The following is a 17,597-nucleotide window of genomic DNA, read 5'->3' as shown; positions in this document are numbered from 1 at the left end:
TTTCTCTTAGCCCAATCTTTCTAGCATTATATAAATGTTCACAGTATAACAAAAGGCATGCTTTGTCAAATAATTCTGAAACTGCATCAGAATCCAAGTATTGTTTAAAATGTAGTTATTAATGAATGCATGTTAGTCTCATACGACTCTTTAAAAATTAAGTGAATATAATTATATCCGAAGTGTAAAACAGAATAAAAAGCCATATGTCAACGACTGCCGCTACAAGGCCCTAAGATTCCTAGCAAATCAATCAGAATTTAAAAATCTCAACACTGAGGGATATACTCTCTCTCAAAGGTAAGTTTCCATAATCAACCTCCCTTCTTTAGCACATATGATTGGGGATCAGTGAAACTTGAGGTCTGCTTCAGACTCTTCATGCATTTACGTTTACTTACAATTTTTTTTTCTTTAGAAAATTCATTAATCAGGTCCAAAGCTCATGCTACTTCGCCATAACTAAGAATCTCCACTCCTTATTAACAAGCTTCAAGAAGGAAATGTGCGTAAGATGCATATACATTGTGATTACTTTTTAAATGCTATAAAGTGATACAAAAATATCAACCTAAATACACAGGTGGGATTGTTCTGAAGGCCCAGTGAGATTTAATCGATTCAACAGATTACTTACAACAGAGCATTTTGGCTTCGTCAATAATTTATTTAGTCTTCAGAAAAATCTCTTCTAAGCCTACCCCCAACCTCTGAATTTACAAACACATTGTTATTTAAGAAAGAATACTTTAATGAATGGAAAGCCCTGGTTTTCACTGTAAGTTTTCAAGATATTTAGCTGTTACCCAAAGCTCAAGTCCTCATTTTAAGCATGAACCTATTAAAGTGATGAATCTATTTCTTTAGATCCTGGGGCACAGGGAAACAATTTAGTCATGTCCAGTATAATATAATTATCATTCACTTTTCTACCTTCAAAAGGACAAATTCTTATATTTATTCTCTTCCATGAAAAATAACTTAAGGAAATGTGAAATGATTTCCCTTTCATGTTTATCAGGAAACCAGGATATGCCATGCTTTATCAATGATTAACAAAGACATTCTACCATCCATCATTATTTTCACATCAAAATGTTAAATATACCCACACACACACATACACACACACACACACACACTTGCATCAGTGCAAAGATAAAGTGTTGTGGGAATTTCCTAGAAGAAAGAGAAATTGTAATCAAGAGTCATAGTTCCTAGTATTAGTAACAGAAGCTCTTTAATGATCATCTGTATTACAAAAGTGAAACTTTTTTAAGCAGCAAGAATTAGCAATAATATAACAGACTCAGTATCCAAATACCCAAAGAAAGGCTTAGCAACAGCATGTGCTGGGAGTGAATTTTCAGCTAAACACAGAAGACAAGACAAATGGTCCACAGAGTTAAAAGACTGATAAAGTACAATAAAGCTGTAATTATGCATAAGCGATGCAGAGCAATTTCATGACACATCTCTTATGAATGTTATCAAGAATTATTTAATTAAATGCCTACAAACAGTGAAGAAGAGAATGATTTATATGAAGCTAATCAAGGAAAGGAAATATAAAGCTCACAATGAACTTGACCAATTTTACAGTTTAAACAGTTACCAAATCTATAAAGCATAAGACAAATGAGTACTTATTCCAATAATTTTTTATCCAAGTATGTGGGATTTTTAAAAAACATAGTGATTCCATTAATTTAGAGAAGATAAATATTTTACCATCTGTAGGAAACAGCATTAAATATTTTAAGACCAACAAATGAGCAAATTTATTTTCAAATAAAAACACAATTTCCATTAAGGAAAATAAAACAGTCATTTAAATAGCAACTTGACTAAGCAGAGAGGACAGAAGTTAAGAACATAACACAAAAGTAATTAATTATAAATTATATCATATGACATGACATCTCCATTTTTGCATTCATGTTTTAATATGTACATTTAATTAGTATATTTTAATAATTGTAAATATATTTAATTAATATAGAAGTTATAAATTAGGGCACAAAACATGAACTATTCCATACCTATAAAAATGAGTTTGGTTGCTTCTTCCAAGTTGCTTATTTTACTGTTTAAGGTAAAGAATGTTATTATTATTAAATCTATAGGTCATATAATAAGAAGTTACTATGTGCCAGGCTTTGAGCTGAACACTTTACACGTAATCTGACTGACTGCATTTTATACATGAGGAAACAAACGACATATAAATGTGTTACACACTTTCCTCAACAACAACAAAGTTGTTGGAAAAAAAGGATGGAGCTTCATCTTGAAATTGGGTCTTTAACTTGAAATCCCCACTCTCCTAAGCTCTACTATGTATACCAAAAACAAGATACGTCATCTTTTTTCTCTTTTGTTTCAGATTTTTAGTCTCTATTTAATTTGGAATTATTCACCAGCCTATTTCTCATGGTAAGTGCCACCTAATACAATGTGTTAACATCAAGATAAGAGAATGTAAAATGAACCTAGAGATTCTTATGATATCGAACATGTTATTTAGTTTCAGTTATTCAAATAGCATGTCTGGTTTTTCACATAGATAAATTTCTAGATAATTACAACACAACAATAAAACATCCAACATAAATATAACGTTTTTAATATCAAGTCATAACATAAGTAATTGAAATATTTAATACATACCTACAATCCATTACCCTGCTAAGTTTTTAAAATAATAAATTAGAGAAAAGTGAAAAACAAAATCTACTCTACCCTATAAGTAATTCTCCACCATACATGTTGTTTATTATTAAGATTAGGGGGGAAAACTTGAAAAATCTGCACACTGTGTTCCAGGATTCAAAACATAATGAAGTCGTTTCAATTTCCTAAAAGTAAAACTATGATTTGGAGGGCCCACATTTTTAATAAATACAAATTCAGAAAAATATATCTAAAGCAGTGGTACACATTTAACTCTCATCAGGAGTGTATGAGTTTCACTTGCTTCACATCTTGACAATACTTCTAGTCTTTTAAATTTTAGATCTTCTGGTGGGTGTGTAGTAATACCTCATCACAGTTTTCATCTGCATTTCTCTGAAGCCTACTGTGATGAAGCATTTTTCCGTATGCTTTGGATATTTTGAATATATCTGCTGTTAAGAAGTATTTGTTCAAGTCTTTTACCCATTTTTTACTATTAGGTTGTCTATTTTCGTTCGTACTGATTTCCCAGAATTGCTTATATTTTTCAAGTATTCTCTCCCAGTCTGTGTCCTGTCTTTTCCATCTCTTAATGGTAACTCTGATGACAGACATTCTTAGTTTTGGTACAATTTCTCCATCTTTTCCTTCATTGCTGGTGCTTTTTGCCCTGAAAAGATCCTCCTACATTATTTCTGAGAAAATGTATTATCTTAACTCTTACCTGAGACCTCAATCTGTTTGGTATTGGTTTTCTGGGTATATGGTGCTAGGGAGGGAATTCAGATTCATTTTCCCCCTCATTCAGCTGTTCAGTTGACCTTGCACCATTTACAAAAAGATAATTCTTGCCTCCACTGTACTGCATTGCCACCTCCGTCATAAATCAAGTTACTAACATGTGGAGGTATTTATGAACTCTCTTCTATTTTGGCCTATTTTTCTACGCCTGTGCTAATAACATACTATCCTAACCACTGTTCCATCAAAATAAGTTTTGATATCTGGTAGCCAAAGGCCCCAACTTTGTTCTTTTCTTCAATATTATATTTGTTAATATTGACCCTCTCTATTTCCCATAATGTTCAGAATAGACATAAATTTTCATGCACACAAAAAGAAAACCTGCTGGCATCTTGATTGAGATTGCATTGATCGACAGATCAATTTGGAGATAGCTGCCATCTTCATAATATTCAGGCTTCCAACACTGTATATCCCTCTTTTTTTTAGGTCACCTTTAATTTCCTTCAAAATGCTTTTCGATTTTCTATGGAAAGGTTTATATATCTTTCATGACAATTATTCCTAGGTACATGATGTTGTATTGTACCAATATAAGTAGACTCACTTAGAAATTTTAATTTTATGTTTGCTTTTTGCTAATATATAGAAATGTAACTGACAATTTATACTGAGTTCTAACTTTACTAAATTCACTTTTTAGTTTTTTTGTTTGTTTGTTTGTTTTTGCGGTACACGGGACTCTCACTGTTGTGGCCTCTCCCGTTGCGGAGCACAGGCTCCAGACACGCAAGCTCAGCGGCCATGGCTCATGGGCCCAGCCGCTCCGCGGCATGTGGGATCTTCCCGGACCAGGGCACGAACCCGTGTCCCCTGCATCGTCAGGCGGACTCTCAACCACTGCGCCACCAGGGAAGCCCCTAAATTCACTTTTTAATTCTAACAGTGCCCACCTTCACCCTTTATTTAACATCACACTAAAATAATTCAATATTTCACTGGTTTTCCATTTTACAGAGAGCATCTATCCAATTAAAGAGTTCCCTACATTACAAATTTACAATAAATGATTTATTTTTTAAATGTTTTAAATGTATCAATTAAAATATGTAATCTTTCCCTTTATGTCTTTTAATATGGAGAAAGACATTAATCACTTTCATGAATACATTAACTACTGTTGAATCCCACCTTAGTTATAATATGCTATAGTTATAGTATGCTTAGTTATAATATGCTTGATTTTATATATCCATAAATTTGGTTTGCTAGTATTTTGTAGAGGATTTCTGCATCTATGACCTTGACGAATATTAGTGTATAACATTTTTTCTAGCAAGGCCTTTCTAATGGTTTAGGACCATGGTTATGTTGACATCATAAAATAAGTTTAGAAGGATTCTGTAAGAGGTTAAGATTGGTATTACTGCTTTCTCAAATGTTTGCTGGAATTGACCAGAGAAGCCATCTGGGCCTGTACTTCTTTGTGGTAATGCTTCTTTTTTTAATAGTCAGCACTTAATTTTTTAAAATATTTTTAAACAGATATAATTGACATATAACTTTATATTAGATGAATGATTTGATATTTCCATATATTATGAAATGATCATTACATTAAGTCAAGTTAACATCCATAACCAGACATACTTTCAATTTTTTCTGTGATGAGAACTTTTAAGATCTACTATCTTAGCAACTTTCAAATATACAATACAGTGTTATTAACTACAGTAATCATGCTGTATATTATATCCCCAGGGCTTCTAATTTCATAACTGGAAGACTGTATCTTTTGACCACCTTCACCCGTTTTGCCTCTCCTACACCCTGCCTCTGCAACCACCAATCTGTTCTCTGTAACTATAGGTTCAGTTTGTTTGTTTTTCAGATTCCACATAAAAGTGAAATTATACAGTATTTGTCTTTCACTTGTCTCACCTAGCATAATCCCTTCAAGGTCCATCCATGTTGTCATAAATGGTAAGATTTATTTATTTATTTTTATTTATTTATTTTTGAGGTACGCGGGCCTCTTACTGTTGTGGCCTCTCCCGTTGCGGAGCACAGGTTCCGGATGCACAGGCTCAGTGGCCACAGATCACGGGCCTAGCCACTCCGCGGCATGTGGGATCCTCCTGGACCGGGGCACAAACCCATGTCCTCTGCATCGGCAGGCGGACTCTCAACCACTGCGCCACCAGGGAAGCCCGATTTATTCCTTTAACGGCTGTACAATATTCCATTGTATGTATATACCACATTTTTTTACCCATGCATCCACTGATATACACTTAGGTTGCTTCCACATCTTGACTACTGAAAATAATGCTGTGATAAATATGGGGGGGGCATATATCTTTCCAAGTTAGTGCTTTCATGTCCTTTGGATAAATAGCTGGAACTGGAATTGCTGGATCATATGATACTTCAATTTTACTTTAATCTCCGAAATTTACAAGGATTAATCTCCGAAATTTATAAGCAGCTCATGCAGCTCAATGACAAAAAGACAAACAACCCAATCCAAAAATGGCCAGAAGACCTAAACAGACATTTCTCCAAAGAAGATATACAAATTGCCAACAAACACATGAAAGATGCTCAACAGCATTAGAGAAATGCAAATCAGAACTACAATGAAATATCACCACTTACCGGTCAGAATGGCCATCATCAAAAAAATTTAGAAACAATAAATGCTGGAGAGGGTGTGGAGAAAAGGGAACCTTCTTGCACTGTTAGTGGGAATGTAAATTGATACAGCCACTATGGAGAACAGTATGGAGGTTCCTTAAAAAACTAAAAAAAGAACTATCATACGACCCAGCAATCCCACTACTGGGCATATACCCTGAGAAAACCATAATTCAAAAAGAGTCATGTACCACAAAGTTCACTGCAGCGCTATTTGCAATAGCCTGGACATGGAAGCAACCTAGGTGTCCGTTGACAGAAGAATGGATAAAGAAGATGCGGCACATATATACAACGGAATATTACTCGGCCATAAAAAGTAACGAAATTGAATTATTTGTAGTGAGCTGGATGGACCTAGAGTCTGTCGTACAGAGTGAAGTCAGAAAGATAAAAATAAATATCGTACACCAACACATATATATGGAGTCTAAAATATTTTTTAAAAATGGTTCTAATGAACTTAGGGATGGGACAGGAATAAAGATGCAGATGTACAGAATGCACTTAAGGACACGGGGAGGGGGATGGGTAAGCTGGAACGAAGTGAGACAGTAGCACTGACATATATACTCTACCAAATGTAAAATAGATAGCTAGTGGGAAGCAGCTGCATAGCACAGGGAGATCAGCTCGGTGCTTTGTGACCACCTAGAGGGATCGGATAGGGAGGGTGGGAGGGAGAGGCAAGAGGGAGGAGATATGGGGATATATGTATACATGTAGCTGATTCACTTTGTTACAGAGCAGAAACTAACAAAACATTGTAAAGCGATTATACTTCAGTAAAGATGTTAAAAAAAAAAAAAAGAATCTAGACAGATCTTAAACCTGCCACAAAAATGAGTTCAAAATGGATCACAGACCTAAATATAACACACAAATCTATAAAACTCCTAGAAGATAACATAGGAGAAAATCTGGGTGATCTTGGGTTTAGCAATGACTTTTTAGGTACAACACCAAAAGCATGATCCATAAAAGGAAAATTGTTAAGTTGAACTTCATGAAAATTAAGTCTTCTGCTCTGTGAAAAACACTGTTAGCTGAATTAAAAGTCAACCCACAACTGGGAGAAAATCTTTGTAAAACACATATATGATAAAATACTGGTAGTCAGAATATACAAAGAACTCTTAACTCTCAACAATATGATATACAACGGACTACTACTCACCCACAAAAAAGAATGACCTAATGCCATTTGCAACAACATAGATGGACCTAGAGAATATCATATTAAGTAAAGTCAAGTCAGAAAGAGAAAGACAGATACCATATGATATCACTTATGTGTGGAACCTAAAACATGACACTAATGAACTTATCTACTAAACAGACTCACGGACATAGAGAACAGCCTTGTGGTTGCCAAGGGGGAGGGAGGATGGAGGAGGGATAACCTGGGAGCTTGGGATGAGCAGATGCAAACTATTATATACAGAATGGATAAATAACAATGTGCCACTGTACAGCACAGGAAACTATATTCAATATCCTGTGATAAACCATAATGGAAAAGAATATGATAAAGAATACATATATATATATGTATGTAACTGAATCACTTTGCTGTACAGCAGAAATTAATACACTGTAAATCAGCTATACTTCAATTTTAAAAACTTAACAATATGAACATAAACAACCCAATTTAAAATTTGGCAAAAGATCTCAATAGACACCTCACAAAAAAAGACACTATGGCAAATAAGCATATGTAAAGATGGTCTACATCATATGTCATCAGGAGATTGCAAATTAAAATAACAATAAGTTACCATTTACACAACTGTGAGAATGGCTAAAATCCAAAAACTGACACCACCAAATGCTGATGAGGATGTGGAGCAACTGGAACTCTCATTCATTCTTGGAATGCCACATGCTACAGACACTTTCAAAGTCGGTTTGGCAGTCTCTTACAAAAGTAAACATACTCTTACTTACTTCACTCTGTATGACAGACTCTAGGTCTATCCACCTCATTACAAATAGCTCAATTTCGTCTCTTTTTATGGCTGAGTAATATTCCATTGTATATATGTGCCACATCTTCTTTATCCATTCATCCGATGATGGACACTTAGGTTGTTTCCATCTCTGGGCTATTGTAAATAGAGCTGCAATGAACATTTTGGTACATGACTCTTTTTGAATTATGGTTTTCTCAGGGTATATGCCCAGTAGTGGGATTGCTGGGTCATATGGTAGAAGAGAGAGACAAATACCGTATGCTAACACATATATATGGAATTTAAGAAAAAAAAAAATGTCATGAAAAACCTAGGGGTGAAACAGGAATAAAGACACAGACTTACTAGAGAATGGACTTGAGGATATGGGGAGGGGGAAGGGTAAACGGTGACAAAGCAATAAAGAGGCATGGACATGTATACACTACCAAACGTAAGGTAGATAGCTAGTGGGAAGCAGCCGCATAGCACAGGGAGATCAGCTCGGTGCTTTGTGACCGCCTGGAGGGATGGGATAGGGAGGGTGGGAGGGAGGGTGACGCAAGCAGGAAGAGATATGGGAACATATGTATATATATAACTGATTCATTTTGTTGTGAAGCTGAAACTAACATACCATTGTAAAGCAATTATGCTCCAATAAAGATGTTTAAAAAAAAAAAAAAAAAAGTAAACATACTCTTAACATATGACCAAGCAATCTCTTTCCTTGGTATTTACCCAAAGGAGCTGGGAGCTTATGTCTACATGAAAACCTGCACGTGCGTTTATAACAGCTTTATTCATAATTGCCAAAGCTTAGAAGTCACCAAGATATTCTTCAATAGGTAAATGGATAAACAAACTGCTGTACAACTGGGCAATGGAATATTACTCAGTAATAAAAAGAAACAAGCTATCAAGCTAGGAAAAGGCATAGAGAAAGCTTAAATGCACATCACTATGCGAAAAAAGCCAGAATAAGAAGGCTGCATACTGTATGATTCTAAGTATACGCCATTATGGAAAATGCAAAACTATGGAGAGACAGTAAAAAGATCCGTGGTTAGAAGGGAGGGAGGCATGAAGAGGTGAAGCACACGGGACTTTTAGGGCAGTGAAACTATTCTGTACAATACCAGTAATGGTGGATACATGACATCATGTATTTGTCAAAACTTTTAGAATGTAGAGCACAAAGAGTGAACCCTAACGTAAACTATGAAATCTGAATGATAATGATTTGTCAATATCTGTCCTAATGTAAACTATGAGCTCTGAGTGATAATGTGATAATGTGATAATGTGATAATGTCAATTATAATGATATAATGTGATAATGTCAATTATAACAAATATATCACACTAATGCAAGGTATTATAATAATAAAGGATGTAGGGGAGGGGAAAGGTTATGGGACTTTTTCAGACAGTTTTCTGTAAATCTCAAACTGCTCTAAAAAAACATATTCTAATGTAAATAAATCATATATAATACATACCAAATAATTATTATAAAATGAGAGAAATGTAGAAAAACTTAAAAACCCAGTGATACGGATCCACGAGTAGAAATATTATTTCTGGCAGAGAGGATTATGAAAAAATTCAAGGAGCATACCTTCTTGGACATAAGCATAGAAGGAAAGGGTAACCTTTTGAATGGCTCAGAATTCTAAGTTGAGGAATTAGTGTGGTTAAGAATATGAGCAATGTATCTGGGGAAAATAGAGCATATTCAGGGAGTGAGTCCAATTTGGATAGAGAATGGAGAGAATGAAAAACTAACTCAAGCTAGACATGAAGAAAAACTAAAGCTTAAGTTCCTTCATGACAACTGATTGTTCACTTAGCAACAATTAAATTAGGAACAGTCTGCTCAGGGAACAGTTGTTCAACAGTTCAACCTAGAAAGAAGCCATTATCAAAACAGTCCTTGAGAAAACACCATAAGGGCGATCTAATTATTGGCTGAATCCCCTGGTGCACAGATTTCTTCCTAAGCAATTCCTGAATAGTTTTCCAAAGAACCAAAAACTCCTTATGGTGAAACTGACTACAAATTTACTGAATTGAAATAACTATGTAGCATTCACCTCAGATCCATTTTGGAAGTATAGAGACTATATCTCATGATCAAATACATGATACAAACCATTTTCCTACTCATAACTGTTATACACACTAATACCATCAGAAAGAAAACAAAACAAAATCTCCAGGCCATGGGTGTATAAAGAGAATCTCAGTTTTTACCTTTGCCCCTAGAATCTTATTTTTAATCCTTCACTTCCCCCCAAAATTTATAGTTTATATTATAATGCACAGATTCCACTTATGTCCTGTCCTGGAAGAAACATCCCTAGCCCCTCAGGCTCTCCCTCACCATTTCTCCTACACAGAGGTTGGAACATAAGTTACTCATGGTACATCTGTAGATTGAACAAATGCAAGTAACTCCAGCTTATGAAGTATTAAATTTTGCTGGCCTAACGTTGCTTCTTTTGTTGTCTCTGCTGTGATTTATCACTTCCTCTCTCTCTCTCTCTCTCTCTCTCTCTCTCTCTCTCTCTCTCTCTCTCTCTCCTCTCTCTCTCTCTCTCAATCTGTCTGCACTGTCTAATCTCATTGGGACACTTTTCTCTCATGTCAGATCACGTAACCATTTCAATAGGTTCTTTTTATCTCACACCAGGCTCACTGTCTCCAGAACTATGGAAATCAGTGCACTACAATATGGAGTCCATTCTGTGTGCCCTGGGTGTGCTGCTCTCTGTACTACTCTGTCAATGGTCTAAGGACAGTTCTAAGGTTTCTTGTTCCAGTAAAGAACTCGACCACAGCTCTGTTGGGGTCTTAGAGCTAATGGCATCACCATTATCTCAGAAGTCAGAGAAGTCACATCCGGTCATACCACCAGTACTGACCTCACGCTGTCAGAATGTTCCATCTGGTCTCGAAGTTATACAGATCCCAGTGGACTTCGTCTTTCTCTCACAGCTCTGAGATTAGTTGCAAAAAAGTATAGATTCTGAGAGTGATGGCTACAAGTCAAAAGAGTGGCTTGGATTCCTTTTAAGTCCTCAAATCTCAAAGTATATGAAAGATTTTGTACGTGTAGAAATTACCTGTATTTTTTCTGGGGAACACGTCTGAAACTTTTATATGATTCGCCAAGGTACCATGACTGGGGATGGCCATTTAGTTTCTCACCCAGACTGGGGCACTACGAACAGTGAAAGGGGGATAATAGGAATTAAGCTGTGACAGGTGTTAACCTGAACTGTGCCAGACAAACAAGGATGCATGGTTATCTAACCCCAAAAGGTTATTTTCTCATTTTCCCTTCTGAATATATTTCTTTTCTCTCGCAATAGAGAAGGGAAAGGTGAAAAACAGCTGCACTGAACAGTCAATGTTCTACTTAGGTTCAAAACTGTCACCATAGTAGTAGACACAGAATTTGGGGCACTTTTCAGCCCCTTAATTTTTGGTTTATATATTCTATTTTGCAATCCCTCAAGTCAGCAAATATTTCCTCAGTATCTAGTTCATCTCATGCTTTGTCCTAGGTGTTACTGGTAAAGCCAGTGAACACAACAGATCAAAAACTTTGCACTCATGGGATTTACACTCTAATGCGGATAGACAGCTTATTTAAAAATAAAAATAAAAACAGAAATATATAGTATGTCAGAAGGAAAGAAATGCTTTGGAGAGAACTCAAGCAAGGTAAGAAACAGTGCTAGTGAGGGAGTCGAGGAAATAAGGGGAACTGGTATTTGATAAAAAGTAGTGAAAGAGGATGTATTCTGTCAAATTAGACTGTTTTAAAAAAATACAGTTTACTTTAAGAGAATAAAAATTAGAGGCTGTTTGGCTCAATAGGTTACGAATATCTTTAAATCACTGGTAAATTCAGGAACAATCTAGCACATAAATTCACTATCTGACTCATTTGCTATCAAACATTTACAAGTGAAAAATATTTTTTATTTTAAATAGCAAAAAATCTGAGGAAGATGTTCAAATTGAATGATACTAATAGAATAAAATAATCTACACATTCAAGAGTCATAATCTAAAACAGTGCATAATGCTGGTGGCATGGTGATTAAATTACAAGTTGATTAAATTGACCTCCTTATTGAGTTTGGTGCTGGTGTCGCTGGAAACCACATCTTTCAAATACATAGCAATATGTAGTATACTTAGCTTCAGAGTAGGAAGTAGTCTTTCTAGAGAGAAAGACAATAAAACAGAAAAGGTCTACAAATAGAGGATGCATATCTCAACCACAGACAATCGTCCACATTCACCTAAGTGGTAGATAAATAGTTGTTGCTCAGTGAATATTTTTAGCTATATGCCCTTTAGGAGATAATAATCCCATTCACCTTCTAAATCACTGCACCAGTTTCACAGATTAAAGACAGGTACATGATTACGTACACAGGCTTTAGACAAGATGCTGGCTAACGAACACACCCAGTCAGTAAATGTGTTAATTTATTAGCTTCAGAGCCCCATTCCCAAAAAGCAGTATTTGTGCTTTACTAGGGATGTTCGTGAACAGCAAGGCAAATAGAACCCAGCCTCTTGAACTAAAATGTTAAGTTATTAGTAGATAATTGGGAATTTCAGTTTTGACATAAATAGCTAGTAACATAATCTTGCCTACAATATAAACAGACTAATCCATTAAACTTTTCACTGTTTTTATCTGTAGAGGACCTCAGCCATTTATGATAGGATGTGTGGCTTCATATAGGGGAGGTAGTGGTAGGAAAGTACTTAAGAGCTCCCCCCTCTGTACTCTCACTGGACTGTTTACTATCAAAAGCACACTTCACCCACATTCATTGATATGTCTACCTTTTCTTTCCACTATTAGATCACTAAATTCCTCAAGAGGAAGGATGCCTTCTTATTTATCCCTGTATCACCAGCCCAGAATTCACAATAGCAACTCAATACACTTTTGTGGAATGAATACTGCATGAATCAGTCGGGTGGAGAAGAGACATGGGTTTTCCATTTCCCAGCTTCAAAGACCACTGAGCATAGACTTTGATTTCTATTCCTAGGTAAGGATTTAACTTGCTAGATCTAGTTTGGCTTAAGAACCTGGAGGATCTCAAATCTAAATAAATACTTCCAAATAAGGCTTAAGGGTACCAACTCCACATCTGCTATATATCGTAGCAAAGAACGTTAGGAATCGTCCAACGTTCATTTACAAATATAACCCTCCTCTTTCTCCCCCAAAAAATCCAGTTTTGTAGAGGTAGCCTTTCTTCCCTCCCTCCCCATGCTCTGAGCCAGTTGTGTTAGCCACATTTTCCCTTGCTGGTAAATAATCTGGGCAATGAGTATGTGACAGTGGGCATAGGGGAAGTCTACCAGGAGGTTTCTAGGAAAACCTCCTTACGCTCATAAACAAAAGCAAAGAAAGTCAGCTGCTTTGTGGACCTAGAGATGCTGCTGAATTTGGATATCATCACATGATATGATGATACAGCCCTGTTGTAATCATGAGGGAACCTAGCCTAAGAACCAAACAAACAGAGAGAGCAGAGTCAAGAGAATTATAGAAAATCTGAGCCAGAGCCCTGCTCAATTAAACCTGGATTCTCTTCCTTTGGACTTTCTGTGTCCTTATATTTTTTAACCATATACGATTAAATTGTAGAAGATGATACAATAGTCTGTAATATGATCCTGTTTATGGAAAAATATTTTTTTATACATGATGTTCTAGATGGATATAAGCCAATCTTAGCTGTCGTTATCTTCAGGGGAAAAAAAGGATTATGAAGAAGGTACTTTCATTTTATACTCTATTACTGTTATGAAAATAGAAGATTGACATGGTTCTGGAATTTAAACTTCAAGGGAAATTTAAGTGTATTTTTATATTGCATGCATGATAGGCCCTAATTACTTCTTCCCAGTTTTACTGAGATATAATTGACATACATCATGGTGTAAGTTTAGGGTGTACGGCATAATGATTTGACCTACGTATGTATATTGTGAAATGATTACCACAATAATTTTAGTTAGCATCCATCCTCTCATGTAGATAAAATAAAAAGAGAAAGCAAAAAAAGGGAAAAAGGGCTTCCCTGGTGGCGCAATGGTTAAGAATCTGCTTGCCAACACAGGGGACACAGGTTCGAGCCCTGGACCGGGAGGATCCCACATGCTGCGGAGCAACTAAGCCCATGAGCCACAACTACTGAGCCCGTGCTCCGCAACAAGAGAAGCCATGTCAATGAGAAGCCCGCGCACTGCAACGAAGAGTAGCCCCTGCTCGCCACAACTAGAGAAAGCTCACGCACAGCAACGAAGACCCAACACAGTCAAAAATAAAAACAAATAAATTAATTTTTAAATTATTTTTTAATGTTAAAAAACATTTTTTCTTTGTGATGAGAACTCTTAGGATCTACTCTCTTTACAACTTTCCTGTATATCATACAGCAGTGCTAACTATAGTCATCATACTGTATATTATATCCGTAGTACTTATTTATCTTACAACTGGAAGTCTGTACCTTCTGACTGCTTTCCTCCAATTCCTCCTCTCTCCACCTCTGGTAACCACAAATCTGATCTCTTTTTCTATGAGTTTGTTTTTGTTGTTGTTTTAGATTCCACAAATAAGTAAGATCATATGGTTTTTGTCTTTCTCTGTCTTACTTCACCTAACATTATATGCTCAAGGTCCATCCATGTTGTCACAAATGTTAGGATTTACTCATTTTTTACGGCTGAATAATATTCCACTATACAGATATTCCACAATTTCTTTATCCATTCATCCATCAATGGACACTTAGGCAGTTTCCGTGTCTTGGCTATCACAATTCTGCTATGAACATGGAGGTGCAGATATCTTTTCAAGTTAGTGTTTTCATTTCCTCTGGATATACTCCCAGAAGTGAAATTGCTGGATCATGCGGTAGTTCTGTATTTAATTTTTGAAGATCCCCATACTGTTTCCCATAGCAGCTGTACCAGTTTACAATCCCACCAACAGTGCACAAGGATTCCCTTTTCTCCACAACCTCGCCAGTATTTGTTATATTTTGTCTTTTTGGTGATGGCCATTACTGGTATGAGGTGATATTTCACTGTGGTTTTGACTTGCATTTCCCTAATGACTAGTGATGTTGAGCATCTTTTCACGTACCTGTTGGCCTTTCATACATCTTCTTTGGAAAAATGTCTATTCAGGTCTTTAGTCCATTTTTAATCTGATGATTTGGTTTTTGCTATTGAGTTGCATGAGCTCTTTATATATTTGGGATATTAACCCCTTATCACATAATATGGTTTGCAAATATGTTTCCCATCCCATAGGTTGTCTTTTCACTTTGTTGTTTCTATTGCTGTGCAGAAGCTGTTTAGTTTGTTGTAGTCCCACCTGTTTTTATTTTGTTGCTTGTGCTTTACGTGTCACTAATGACTTTTAACATTATCAATACATAAAATTGACTGATTCCTTACTATAGTCTAGGCAGGAATCTTGCTGACACAAAAACAAAAATTGTGAGTGTGGTATTATTTTTCTTTATTAAAAAGTAGCCCCATTCAGTCTTTGGCCCTGGTCTCTTCAGAGGCAGATATCTACTGCCCCGAGAGTATTTAAAAGTGTAATCACAATTTTATATCCTAATTGTTTGATTCTGTATTTCAATGGAGACTTAGACTGCGTAGAGCAGTAACATATTGGAAAACGGATGAACAGTATCAAGTGTTTAAGTAAACTTCAATGTTTTCCCCAGTGAATCATAAGCCCAGCCATCTGAGAAACCTATTTTTAATAATGTACAGAATACAACCTATATTATACGATTCACAGCAAGGTTTGCCAACCCTTCCTTTTTCCTCCACACTACCCCCATTCACTTTAATGAAGGGAAAGCAAATGGAAAAATATCAGTATGAAAATAAAACTCAACCAGGGCGGATGCAACATTCACTCTTCATTTTCGATCCTTGGCCTATCCGCCCAAAAGCATGAACAAAGAAGTCTTTTAGATGTAGTGAACATGAACCAAAATACCAGAAGAATAAGAATATAAAAGAATATTAAATATATTTAAATATAAGTATAAAAGAAATACTGAGCACCACTTTTGGAGTAACCAATAAATACCGAAAACTCCTTAGAGAATAGAGTCTTTTCAATGTAAAATATGTGTGAATCTATGGATTAGTATGTATATATAAGATAGATTGAAAATAATATTGATTGGTTTGCAGGAAAACCAGGCTCCTGTCAAACCAAAGTACACTTTTCAGTCCTTATTCAACTAGATTTCTCTAATTTTCATCTGATGTGGTCAACAACATCTGACTGAAACTCTATACTTCCATGATGTAGTAGGCCAAATAGTGGCACCCCAAAACCATCCACATCCTATTCCACAGAGCCTGTGAATATGTAACATGATAGTATGTTGCTGGCTTTGAAGATGGAACATGGGCCACCAGCCAAAAATATAAGCCAGAAAAGGCAAGGAAATAGATTCTTCCCTAGAGCCACCATAATTAATGCAGTCCTGCCAAAACCCTGATTTTAGCCCATTGAGACTAAGTTTTAGAATTCTTTTTTTTTTTTTTTTTTTTTTTTTTTTGCGGTACGCAGGCCTCTCACTGCTGTGGCCTCTCCTGTTGCGGAGCACAGGCTCCGGATGCGCAGGCTCAGCAGCCATGGCGTATGGGCCCAGCCGCTCTGCGGCATGTGGGATCTTCCTGGACCGGGGCACGAACCCGCGTCCCCTGCATCGGCAGGCGGACTCTCAACCACTGCGCCACCAGGGAAGCCCAAGTTTTAGAATTCTTACCTCAAGAACTTTAAGATAATAAGTTCATGGTGTTTTAAGCCATCAGGCTTGGAGTAATTTATTACAGCAGCCATAGAAACTAATACACATGGCTTCTGTAACTATCTTCTCCTAGTTTTCCTCTTATCTCCCAGATTGCACCTTCCCACAGCCTTCCATGGAGTCCTCCTCTTCTTCCCACTGCTTTATTAGTGACATCCCCTTAGGCCCTCCCACTGCTCTCCTCTTATTACATGGATACTCCACAGTAAAGAGCTTAAAAGCATAGACTTCAGAGCCCAATGGAGATAAATTCGTACCCTAGTTCTACCACTTACTAGCTATGTGAACTTTTCAGATACTGTAGTTTTCAGGTCTTAGAAATTCCATTTTGTTTCTTTGAATAATTTTTATACATTGAGTTTTTTTAATCTTTTTGTTCACAGTAGACATATTTTCCTTGATTTCACTGAACACAGCCATAATGGCTGCTTTAAATCCTTGTCTGGTGAGATCATCTCCAGGTTGTTCTTGGTAGTCGTCTCTCTTGAGATTGGGTCACATTTGCACGTTTCTATATATTTTAAGCAATTGTGAACTGTATCCTGTCCTTTTATATTGTTGAGATTCTGGATTCTGCTATATACCACTGAAGAACGTGGATTGTATTTGCTTTAACAAGCAATCA

At 36.3% G+C, this 17,597-nt stretch overlaps 1 protein-coding gene across 1 annotated transcript in view; it reads right to left on the bottom strand.

Annotated features, from left to right (window-relative positions):
* Positions 1 to 17,597, bottom strand: part of RYR2 (ryanodine receptor 2) — a 517,690-nt gene that overhangs the window by 439,566 nt on the left and 60,527 nt on the right. The window lies entirely within an intron of this gene.

Source organism: Orcinus orca, chromosome 14 (assembly GCF_937001465.1).
Source record: "Orcinus orca chromosome 14, mOrcOrc1.1, whole genome shotgun sequence".
NCBI classification, from domain to species: Eukaryota; Metazoa; Chordata; class Mammalia; order Artiodactyla; family Delphinidae; genus Orcinus; species Orcinus orca.
The sequence above is the reverse complement of the archived record's forward strand: the minus strand, read 5'-3'. Positions and strand labels throughout refer to the sequence as shown.